Source organism: Canis aureus, chromosome 10 (assembly GCF_053574225.1).
Source record: "Canis aureus isolate CA01 chromosome 10, VMU_Caureus_v.1.0, whole genome shotgun sequence".
Classification (NCBI taxonomy): Eukaryota; Metazoa; Chordata; class Mammalia; order Carnivora; family Canidae; genus Canis; species Canis aureus.
Genome location: NC_135620.1, coordinates 71,339,195 through 71,350,273, shown reverse-complemented (window position 1 = coordinate 71,350,273; position 11,079 = coordinate 71,339,195). Strand labels below are relative to the sequence as shown.

Below are 11,079 nucleotides of genomic sequence, written 5' to 3'. Positions count from 1 at the left end.
GGCTAAGATATCTGGACTATCTTCTCAGGAGCATTCTTCCAAATCTTTGGAGGGTTTTAATCAAGGAATAGATGTGTCTGATTTGCATTCAGAGACATCATTCTGGCAGTTATGTGGGTTATGGATTGGAGGGGACCAGACTAGAGGCATTTGATGTTCTACCTTTAACCACTGATTGATTGGATATATCATGAACACCAGTTATGCGACTGGCATATCGCTGAGTACAAAGGTTAGGCCACAGACAAAGAGTGGGGACACAAGAATAAATCAAATGATTTTTCTATCCCCCAGAGATCTCACAGCCCAAGTAGTATTATAACTGTGATGTTTTCAGGAAAGATTTTGATGTTCTTTCCAAACTTAATTCCAGACTCTACAGCAGTTTCTCAATAACATGTGTGAGACCTAAGAGATCAAGCCAATAACTTAAATGAATTGAAGTATAGCTATCAGTCACAGCCCAAAGTGTTAAGTGAATCAGAAGCTTAACTGGCAGTCTTAAAACCTGTTTCCATTTACAAAGAATTTTTTCATCCTCTGCCTTATAAAATTCTCACAAAGCACTGAAAAGTAAGAAATCTTTTTGATCATATCCATCTATTACATAAGGTAATTGAGGCTTTAAAAAAGTTATATTATTTGTCCATTACACAGCCAAGAAGTATAGAATTAAAACCACATCCTCTCATTTCTAATCCATTTTTATTTTCATTAGTCTCTCTCTAGTCATTAATAATACACATCCCCAGAAGGTAGTTTATAGAGAGATTTGAGCTCCACGCTAGTCTCCCAAGGAGGCACAAGACAGAAATAAGGAGGAGAACTCACTAGTCAGTGAGGTAATCCACACACAGGTTGCTGAATCACCCTGGCACTAAGGAGGTAGGTAAGTGATTTTGCTCTTTTGTGGAGACTAATGCATCTTGCAGGAGCTTAAATGGCTTCTTGACATAGACTCTGCTCATGGATTCCCATGGAGTCATTCACTTGTTCATTTACGTGCTCATTCATTCAGGATGTCTTCCAGCATATTAAAGCAGGCCAGGTCTGAAAGGATGATCTCACCCTGTCTGGGGAGCTCAGACCCTGGAATGGGATCTGGCAGGGATTTTCTCTCCTGTAAATGTGGGTCAGGAGGCCTGGGAGGCAGCACATCAGAGGGTTACAGGCCAAATAGCCCCTCCTGGGGGAGAGGATGGCTCTTTCTGAGGCAAACATCTGCATCATGTGTCCCTAGCCTCCTTTGGCCCAGGGAACTGTGCCTGTCTGTTTTAAATTGTAGAAATAGGAAAATCAACTCAGATTCCACCTTCCTTGCACTGAGCAGAGTCATTTCACATAAAATATAAATTCAGTCCAGTCTCCAGAAAAGATCCACTGCTTTCCAATCCAATTATGTGAGCCCAAAAGTGACATGTTAGTAATGAAGGAAATTGGGCTTTCATGTATGAAAAAACAGGACTCAAATCCCACGCTGAACTCATTGTGTGAACTTTACCAAATGACTTAGCTTCTCCAAACTTTACTTTTCCCATCTGAAAGATAGAGAAAATTTTAACCTCCAACAGGACAGTTGGAAGAATTAAGTGGAAAAAACTAAAAGGATTTTAAGAATAGAATAATTTATTGTGTGGTAGGCCTTGTCCTACTTAGAATTTCTAATTGAATCATCACAGAAATCATTTGATGAGCCCTGAGACTAGAGGCTGACACATGACTTTCCTGAGGGTGGAAACCATATCAGCAGTAGAGTGGAATTCAGAGACAAGCCCAGTGTGTCTGACTCTGCATTCCTGCCCATCAGCTTGATGATATATAATGTCGTGCTCTTCTTTTTTGATCTTTGGCTACTCTCCTCCCAGATCCCTTTCTCTACCTTTGCTTTCTTCATCAGTGAAAATAATCATTTGGCTTGTTTGCAGATAAAGACACCAGAGGCTTATCATCTGAACTCAGTGCAGCCAGACGCTGGCGTCCCATTATCCTTCTACTAATGAGTCTCACCTAATTCAAGTCCTGTCACATAGTCAATGCGCAGTAAGTGTTCTCTTTCATTTCTCTACAAGTGGCTCCTATGTAAAAGTGCATCTGAGACTTTCCCCTTGGATACCAGTAGCTATGACAGGTATCGATGGGAAGACATACTCCCTGTGATGGGGAGGATGAGCAGGTACTGGAGCACATGGTTGCCGGAGGTTAAATGGTATCCGGAAGGCTCGCTGCAGTTTGGATATGTGTATCTGCTGATGGCGTTTTCCATCTGGCCTCTCTTCTCCGGGTTTGGTTCATAGCTAGCAGAGGTCTGGGAAGGTACCAATACCAATCTCTCCCTTAGTGCAGAGTATAAACTAAAAGGGAATGGAGACCCACTCTCCACCCCCACTCGCACTTGAGGAAGCAACTACTAGAGGAGGTGAACTCTTCGGGTAGTTTCCTCAACAAAGTGACTGAGATGATCCTTCACATCTGTCGTAACTCTGTTGCCAAACTCTAGGGACTGCACTCTCTGATGCTTTATCGTCATCCCTGACACTCCTGGGAAGCCTCTTCCAGAGCGTGAACAACCAGTCTTTAGCACACTCAAATTTTGCCATCTAATAGACTAATATTAACTCATTTTATCATTGTTTTGTGCATCTAGACTTACCATGTCACTGGAAGGTGGGACTTAAGAATGACTATGGATGCCCTAACAATGACAGTGGCCTTACAAGGACTGGCTGTGGAGTCAATCAAAATCAGGCTGCTTGGGGTTGACAGCTCCATCCTATAGGCCTTTCTACATGCTTATTCCTGTCTGGGATGCTATTGATTTCCTTTTCATTGACTAATTCTATGGATCCATCTCTCTTTTGCATTTAGAGTGTTGAATGAAATATAATTACAATCTAATCATTGCTAGGTTGGTTTCAACATAAGCTGAAGGGCAGTCCTTTACACAGTTGTGCACTGAGAATTCTGTGTCATTCACAATGTGTCCAATGATGGCACTAACTGCCACAAGGTTAAAATGCCAAAATTCAAGATAGCAGGCCCATGATTGATGTTTATGTGGCCCACATTCATTTAAAAATGCTACTTTGAAGTAGAAAATGCATAAGAGGTGTCAAATTTTAGAAATAGAAATTTGAACCTGGGCCAGCAATTCAGTTTTAGAATATTCAGGAAGCACTGAGGATACCCTTCTCCCCTTTGGGGGCAAATAGTATCAATTTATCTACATTGGAAATACTTCATAAGATTCACTATAAATAAGCATAGAGATTCAGAAAATATGTAAAATATAAAAAGGATAAAATAGCTAATTGCTTTGTAAAGCACTGAGTCAGATGTTTGTAAGCATGACCTAATTTAACCTTCATGGCAATGTATGAGAAAGATGTTTCCTCTATCAGTGTAGAAGCAGTCTCAAGAAAATTAATCTATTTGTTTGGAATAACATTATTCTGGAATGTGTATATGTGTTGGGTCTGAAAACCTATGCTCATACCATTTCATAAAATCCAATATTGATGATGGCTTTTCTCAAGGTCCTCTGCTTTTTCAAGGCCCTTGAATTTGTAGCTCCTTGTAAAGAGCAGTAGGAAGGCAGATAATTGGGCTGCTTTCTAGATGAATACTCTCAGACAAAGCAGTTTCCAGCTAGTTTGAAAATAGATATCTGCTTGTCTCAAGCAGGCCCACCTCTTGGACAAAGTCCAGAAGGCTCGTCCATTCTGTTCTGTGATGGTTTCCACCCCCTAGATGACTGGGTATGTCCTACCTTGTCAAAAAGACATCTGGGCACCGTGAGCATTGGATGTGGTTATCTCCAGAGTCTGAAATTAGTAGCCATCCGGTGAACAGCATGCCTCAGTGGCTACTCTGAAAGGAGCTCCAGAGGCAGAGGAAGTGGGATGGGTCCTCCTAGACTGTAAAGAAGACAGTGTGTCTCACATTGTCTTGTCATACTGCTCCTTCCATGTGAGCCAGAACGTTCATGTACCCCTGGCTCCTTTAGCTTCAGTGGGACCCTGAATGTTAGTCTTCTGAGGTGTTTGGCAGGTCTCTCCCCCTGTGCTTGGTTGCTGGGAAATTGAATCCTATCCCTCCACAACCATGTGGTTTGTCTCTCCCTGAATTTTGGAAATAACAGCGTTAACATTAAACTGTTTTTGTTTTCTTTTGTTTTGTTTTGTTTTTGCCTTCCCTAAGATTCATTGGGTTGAGCAGTTTGTTGGACAATGCCAGTAGCCCCATTCAGAGCCAAATGACTCCAGAGGTTTTATGTGTGGCCCAGATTTTTAATTTGGTTTTTGAAAGCTGTTATTGTCTGGACCCTGTGTATGAGAGGGAAAGTAGAGAAAAATGTAAATATGGTTTTCTATTGGTAGAGACATACTGCAGGCATACTAGACAGGGGAGGGGCCAGGAGGCAGTATTATGTGCTGTTCTGTGACAGAAGAACAGGGTCAAAGAGACCCTAATTTGGGACAATTAGCATCACTCCTGTCTCCAACTCTAGCAGCAGAGCTAGTTTTGCTGGCAACAGGAGCTTACTATCTCACGAGGGGAAAGAACAAGGTTGAGTTAACATGTGTCTTAGTTGTAGAAGCAAAGGGTCAGGAGTACAGGAGTATTGAGAGAAGTCTCTCTGGGGACCTTGGGGACCAGCATATTCAGCAGCCATATATTACAGATGAAGCAACTAAGGATCTCTACCAAGAAACAAAGAAAATGATCTTAAAAATTATGTCATAGATGAGGATTGAATATGCTACCCCCTCTTTAACCTACCTCTTCATTCACTCAACCCCTTAGATATCAATGTACCACCAACTAATCCAGGTCCTGCTGAAGATCCAACAGTGAGAAAGACAGAAGCATTTCTTAGAGTTCAGTAGAAAAGACAGTGAAATATAAATGAACACATGAATATTAGTCTATTACAGTAATTACTATAAGGAACACTAAAACTAGGGTTCTGAAAGAGGATATTGGGGATGGAGGAAATCTCCCAGACAGAAGTGTTAATGGAAAGTCTCTTTGAGAATTAAAAGATGAGAAAATATGACCCATTTGAATCTCAGAGCAATAAACACACCTAGAAGAGGAAAAAATTTGTACAAAACCCCTGAAGGAGAAAGAACTAGGAAAGTTCTAAGATCTTGGCAAAAAATACCATCTGGCTGGTGTGGTTGGAACCTAGTGCATCAGAAGGCAATGAGGGAGAAATGAGGCAGCAGAACCCAAGAAGTGGTCCAGCATGGCCTTGGAGATGATGCATGCTAGTTAGGATGTTATAGCGACAGTAAGAAGTCATCGGATGTCTTCCTTATTTTTTAAGTAATCAGCATGTTTCCTGTGGCTCACACATTTAGAAATTAATAAAGTATACAATGTAAAGATTCTCTGCCATTTCTATCCTATCTACACAGTTCCCACCCCTAAACTTCTCCCTTGTAGATAAGTGTTGTCATTATTTTTTTAGGGATCCTGCACACACAGAAAGCACCACACACAATTTATAGGTACAACCCTAATTTACACACAAAGTAGACTACTGTATACACTGTTTTGCTACTTGCTTATCAGTTAGCATATCTTGGAAATCTTTCTCTGTAAGTGTAAAGAGATTTTTATTTTTGTGTGTGATACAAAGCACTTTATCTTGCAGATATACCATAATTTCACCAGTGGATTTGGGGATTATTTTTAGTCACTTTTTGTTGTAAACAATGCCACAACTAATAACTGTGGGAAAACATCATTTTGTCTTGGCCAGAGCCTATCAGCAGGATAGAGCCGTGGAAGAGAGTTTTGTGAATCAAGAGACACACATTTTTGAGAATATCATGACAAATAGCAGAGTAGGACATTCTAAGAATTAATCCTTCCACTGAGTGAACCTATAAGCTGGTAAAAACTAACAGAAGAAACATTTTCACAACTTGAGGATTTAATAAAAATCTTACAGAAACCAGCGGTGTGTTTAATGAAGGAAAGGCTACTACATTTTGGTAAGAATGTCTTGTGATACTTCTGTTTACCTGTCTATCGTTCAGCATTCCCCCGTTTTGTGGCAGCCATGGGGACAGGGGTCCACATTTCTGGTGCAGCTGCTAATGCTAGGACAATGAGAAACAAGCAATACAGACTTTTTTCTCTACAGATAGTGATGTATTTTGACTTACTTAGCAGTTCTCAGAGGCACCATTTCAGAAGCTTGCCCTTATTTCACCCCTTTCAGTCTCGATGGCATCTGTTGAAAACATTAGAGATCTATTACCCATATCTGCCTGGGGCGAGGGATGACATATGGGCTAAGCAGCAGACAGACCCAAAAGCCTGAGCAAGGGGAAACTGAGAAGGAAGATTCTTGTGCATATAATGATTTGAGAGTGGGCTGTGTAGACCAGATAATTGAGAGTGCAATGCACATGCCTCGGACTGGATAAATACTCTGAGAAGTCCTGAGAGGACTGTGGATTGCATCTCTGGCTGATGTTTGAACTCTACACAAGCAAAAGATGAAGGGGGAAGTAGAATTGTAGGCACACACACTGGCAAAGCATTGAAGGAATGCTCCAGCTCAGAACCAATTTGCAAAGGAAGACCAAAACACTATTTCTGGCTTTTGGCTTTTAGCCTTTGGCTTTTGGTTCCAGGCATTTTAGGAAATCTCTGTCAGGCCTGATTGACTACTGAGGCAGTTTTCATTTAGGGACTTTAGAGACCACACATGACAAGGAAAATAGTCTGCAAAAAACAGTTTAGCAGAGTCACTAAACAGATGGGTGATGGTAGCTGTCACCAAGCAACAACAGCAAAACCTGGGGACGAGGAGAACGCCTGATTTCCAGAGTTACGACATTATAAGGCTCAGAATGTTGAGTTTGCAGTAACAGCAACAAAAATTACAAGGTATATAGAGAAACAAGAAAGTGTTCTATTTTTTCATTCTAGGAGGAAAAAATAGAAATTGGCAAACTCTGCAGAGCACCTGGCTGGCTCAATCTGGAGAGCATGTGACTCTTGATCTCAGGGTCATGAGTTTGAGCCCCATGTCAAGTGTACAGATTGCTTAAATAAAGAAATTTAAATGAAGAAAAGAAAAGAGACTGACAAACTGCAGAAGCCCCCAGGTTGAACTTGGCTATGCTGTGTATTTAGCCATGTCGTTACTTCCACTAGAGTTCTTTCTTTCTCTATTTGAGCTACTGTCTAGTGTCTTTTTATTTTCACCTGAAGAACTCTACTTAGCATTTCTTTAAGGGATGACCTCCTAGTGACAGACTTATTCAGGTCTTGTTTATCTGGAAATGTCTTAATTTTGAAGCCTAGTTTTGCCAAATACAGAATTCTTGGTTCTTAGGGTTTTCTGTTTGGTTTGGGTTTGTTTCCTTTTACCTTCAGCACCTTAAATATGCCTTCTGGTCTCTGTAACTTCTGCTGAGATATTGGCTACTAATCCTATTGAAGATCCCTTGTACATGGTGATTCACTTCTCTCCTTGCTTTCAAAATTCTCTTTTTTGTCTTTTTATAGTTTTATGATAATGTATGACTCTTTGTGTTTACCCTTCTTTGAGTTTGTTAAACTTTATGAGTGTGTATATTTGAGATGTTTTTGGCTATTGTTTCCTTAAAAGTCTTTCTGTTCCTTTCTCTCCTGTCTTAGGACTCCCATTTTGTACTGTTGTACATTTGATGGTGTCCCACAGATGTCTCCAAAACTTCAAACACTCCAGTCTTTACAAATGCATTTATATGGGGAAGAGTCTTCCCCGTAACTGGCAAAATGACTAAGATCCGTAACTAGAACCAGGTGTGCAGCAGGATACCACATATGGGCATGCAGGAGTGTCACACAGGAGACAATGAGTCTCCCAGAAATTAACCAACTGTGACGAGTGTTCTGGCCTTCACAGGCTCTGGTACTATTGGGGAACTCTTCTCAAGCCCTCTGGTATTTTGAAGGACAGCAGACCCTTTCTAATAACTGAGTGACAGCTATATCAAAAATGCCTACAACTTGGTGGTTGCTCAAGACAAAGATGCAGTGAATGAATGAGAACCACATAAAAAATCTGTTCAATAAGGTGGAAAACAGATGAGTTCAAAAAGGCAGAGTCTTCTCAGGTCTGCTGAAATCTAGTACTGAAGTAATTTATTGAAAATGGCTAAAGATCAAGCATAATTTGCAAAGCCTTGGAATAAGCCCAGGGAAGAGGAACTGAATTACTTGAAGTGATTTCAGTCACTCCAATGCCCTTGTATTATCTCGTCTGTTTTTGTGTGTTCTGTTGTTCCGCTCTGTCTTCTTGCCACAGTACTACTTACCCTATTCGTTGACAGCTTGAGTTTCTTTGCCTGTATTCTCAAATGTGCCAGAAAGATGGATACTCTCATGAGCACACATGAACTGACTGAAGTTACTTTAGGCTAGGCTCCATGCTGAGTACAAAAGATTCAGAGATGATTGGGACATAATCTTTGCCATGTTGAAACTGAATCTACAGTAAGAAAAAAAATCTCCTAAGTATACAAGAAGAATGCACACTGATATAAGCCTTCCTTGAAGAATTAAAGAAAGTTATTTATTCATTCTTCAAAGCTTTCTTGAATCCTGAAAGGTGATCAGGCTCTGTTCTAGGACAGGAAATTTCCTGAAAAACAAAACAATCAAAATCTTTGCACTCGAGGAGCTTTCTTGTTTTGTGTGCTTTTAGGAGGTGGAGAAACATACACAAATCAAGTAAATGGGTAAATAAACAAGGTAATCTTAGATTATGTGAGGATTATGAAGGGAATGTATTATGTGTTAATATAGCTAGAGAACAGCATTAGTCTGATAGAAAAAGAGCTACTTAAGAGGTTTAAGTCAAGTTAATGAAATCTTAGCAGCAGGTGGATATAGATAAGTCCTTATGCTTATGTTTACAAAATAATTCAGTCCCATTATTTACTGTTTATAAAACAGTGTTTCTTCCTTTTACAAACAATGTCAGCTCCATTATTTTCATTTGATCCTCACAGCTAAATACATTATAGTAGTTTCATTATGGAACTTTGGTTATTTACCTGAGTAATTTGGGTTTTTGAAAAAAAAATCATTTCCCTATTTAGAAACAAAACAAAACAAAACAAAACAGGTCAATGAATTCTCAGCTCCCAAAATTATTTGAGGGTTCAAATTAGTGGGATGCAACATAAAATGGGAGTTGAATCTTAATCAGAAGAAGGCTATTGAGGGTCAACTATCTGTTGGAAATTATGGTAAGAGTTGGACTTTGTTTCCAGAAATATCCAAACAAGTGTAGGATATCCCCATATCAGAAATACTACAAAAGAGGGCAGCCCGGGTGGCTCAACGGTTAGTGCCACCTTCAGCCCACGGCCGGATCCTGGAGACCCAGGATCGTGTCCCAAGTCAGGCTCCCTGCATGGAGCCTGCTTCTCCCTCTGCCTGTGTCTGTGTCTCTGCCTCTCTCTCTCTCTCTCTCTGTTTGTGTGTGTGTGTGTGTCTCATGAATAAATAAATAAAATCTTAAAAAAAAAAAAAAAGAAATACTACAAAAGAGATTCCTGGGTTGTGTTGGGTCAGTAGATTGAAAATTCTAAGGCAAGTATCCATCTGACGTTTCCATTATACTATTTCCAGGACCCAGTTAGGTGCCTAACAATGGGCATCTACAGTAGATAATCATTGTGGAAAGAATGAGTGAAAATGTTCAGTAACTTTGAATTTATTTGATGCCTTTGACTTCCCTACCGCCTACTACTCTAAAATATGAATGCTAAATTCTTCAACAGTTTCCTTGAGGTAGCATTTGGCAAAATGAGTGATTCTATAGCCTTGAAATCAGGCAGTACCTATGCTAAGGTTTACTCATAGGGAAGTGCTGAAGGACACTCTCTACCTCTCAACACACTGCTCTGAGGTATAGAGAATGTATATGTACCAATCGAGGTACTACTAGCTTTTAAAGCCTCTTGAAGATTAGATATTGATTAAAATGTACTCAAGGATTATTTAAGAGCTCTTGCCCAGTGTGCCTCGGAGCATATGAAAACAATTAATGGAATATATACCAAATCTGACCTACTCTAGGGATTAGGTGTTCTCCAAGAAAGAATTCCAGGATGGTTGGTTTGAGATGATTTCTGTTCACTTTCTTTAGAGGAACACTGCTACTTTGTGATGTTATTTGTTCTGTGAGAGACAAGGGCTTGCCAAGCAGTATTCTCAGACCAGAGAGTTAACGCACGTTTAGAGCACCAAAAATGCAAAAATAATCTTCGGTCACCATATATTTTGGTCTCCTAATATTCAGAGCTTTCTTGTCTATTTTCTTAAAATACAAAATGTTAAGAGGTGGTCTTTGAGCAAATTAAAATCATTTTCTTACCACAAACTTCACACTACTTTTCATAAATGTCACATCAGAATAGCAGAGCCATTCCAGAAATTCAGGTGGCCTTCTGGAAGGACTTATGGATGACTTCTGGAGGCTATATTTATTTTTTTCCTACTGTTATTATCTCTACAGAAACAATGTTGAGTGTATAGAGAAGCTCTGGACATATTTTGCCAGGTTCTCTCTGTGGGGCTCAATGCTGTTTTTCAAAATTTGTGTTTACATTGAGAACGTATTAGATGATTGAAACCAGAACTTGCAACAGCTACTTGCTGTTTGAGAGGCCAAACACCTGGCGACTGAGGGATTGGGCTCTTGCCCTGGCCTCACCACTCCCAGCTTGTAGATCTAGGACACAGTCTATCTCCCTTGGCTCCTGTGTCCCCTTCTTTACCATGGGCACGATACTGCCCACCTCACAAAAATAGCCAGTTGATAATCACGGAGGAGCTCCACTAAAGTTGAAATAAAAACCAAAACTACTCATTCTGTTATTTAAGAATTTTAGAGTAATGGCTCACACCTAGTTTTTATTTTATGCTCAGTACTCGAAATTTTAATCCAATCAATCTGCACACTATTTTTCTCTCTCTTCTATACTCTGCACAGAAACAGGATTCATCCTAATCTTTGAACCTGTAATTTTTCTATCAGGTAGACTGTCCCTGAACCTGTAT

At 40.0% G+C, this 11,079-nt stretch overlaps 1 long non-coding RNA gene across 2 annotated transcripts in view; it reads right to left on the bottom strand.

The window, feature by feature from the left end:
• Positions 1 to 723: 723 nt before the first annotated feature.
• The window catches only part of LOC144322728 (uncharacterized), a 31,095-nt gene continuing 20,739 nt past the window's right edge, over positions 724 to 11,079 (bottom strand). For both annotated transcript variants that reach the window (XR_013388365.1, XR_013388367.1), the window contains 4 exons: positions 8,325 to 8,497; positions 6,177 to 6,244; positions 3,767 to 3,914; positions 724 to 1,538 (listed from right to left, as the gene is read on the bottom strand). This is a non-coding gene — a long non-coding RNA (uncharacterized LOC144322728). The remainder of the gene's footprint in view (positions 1,539 to 3,766; positions 3,915 to 6,176; positions 6,245 to 8,324; positions 8,498 to 11,079) is intronic.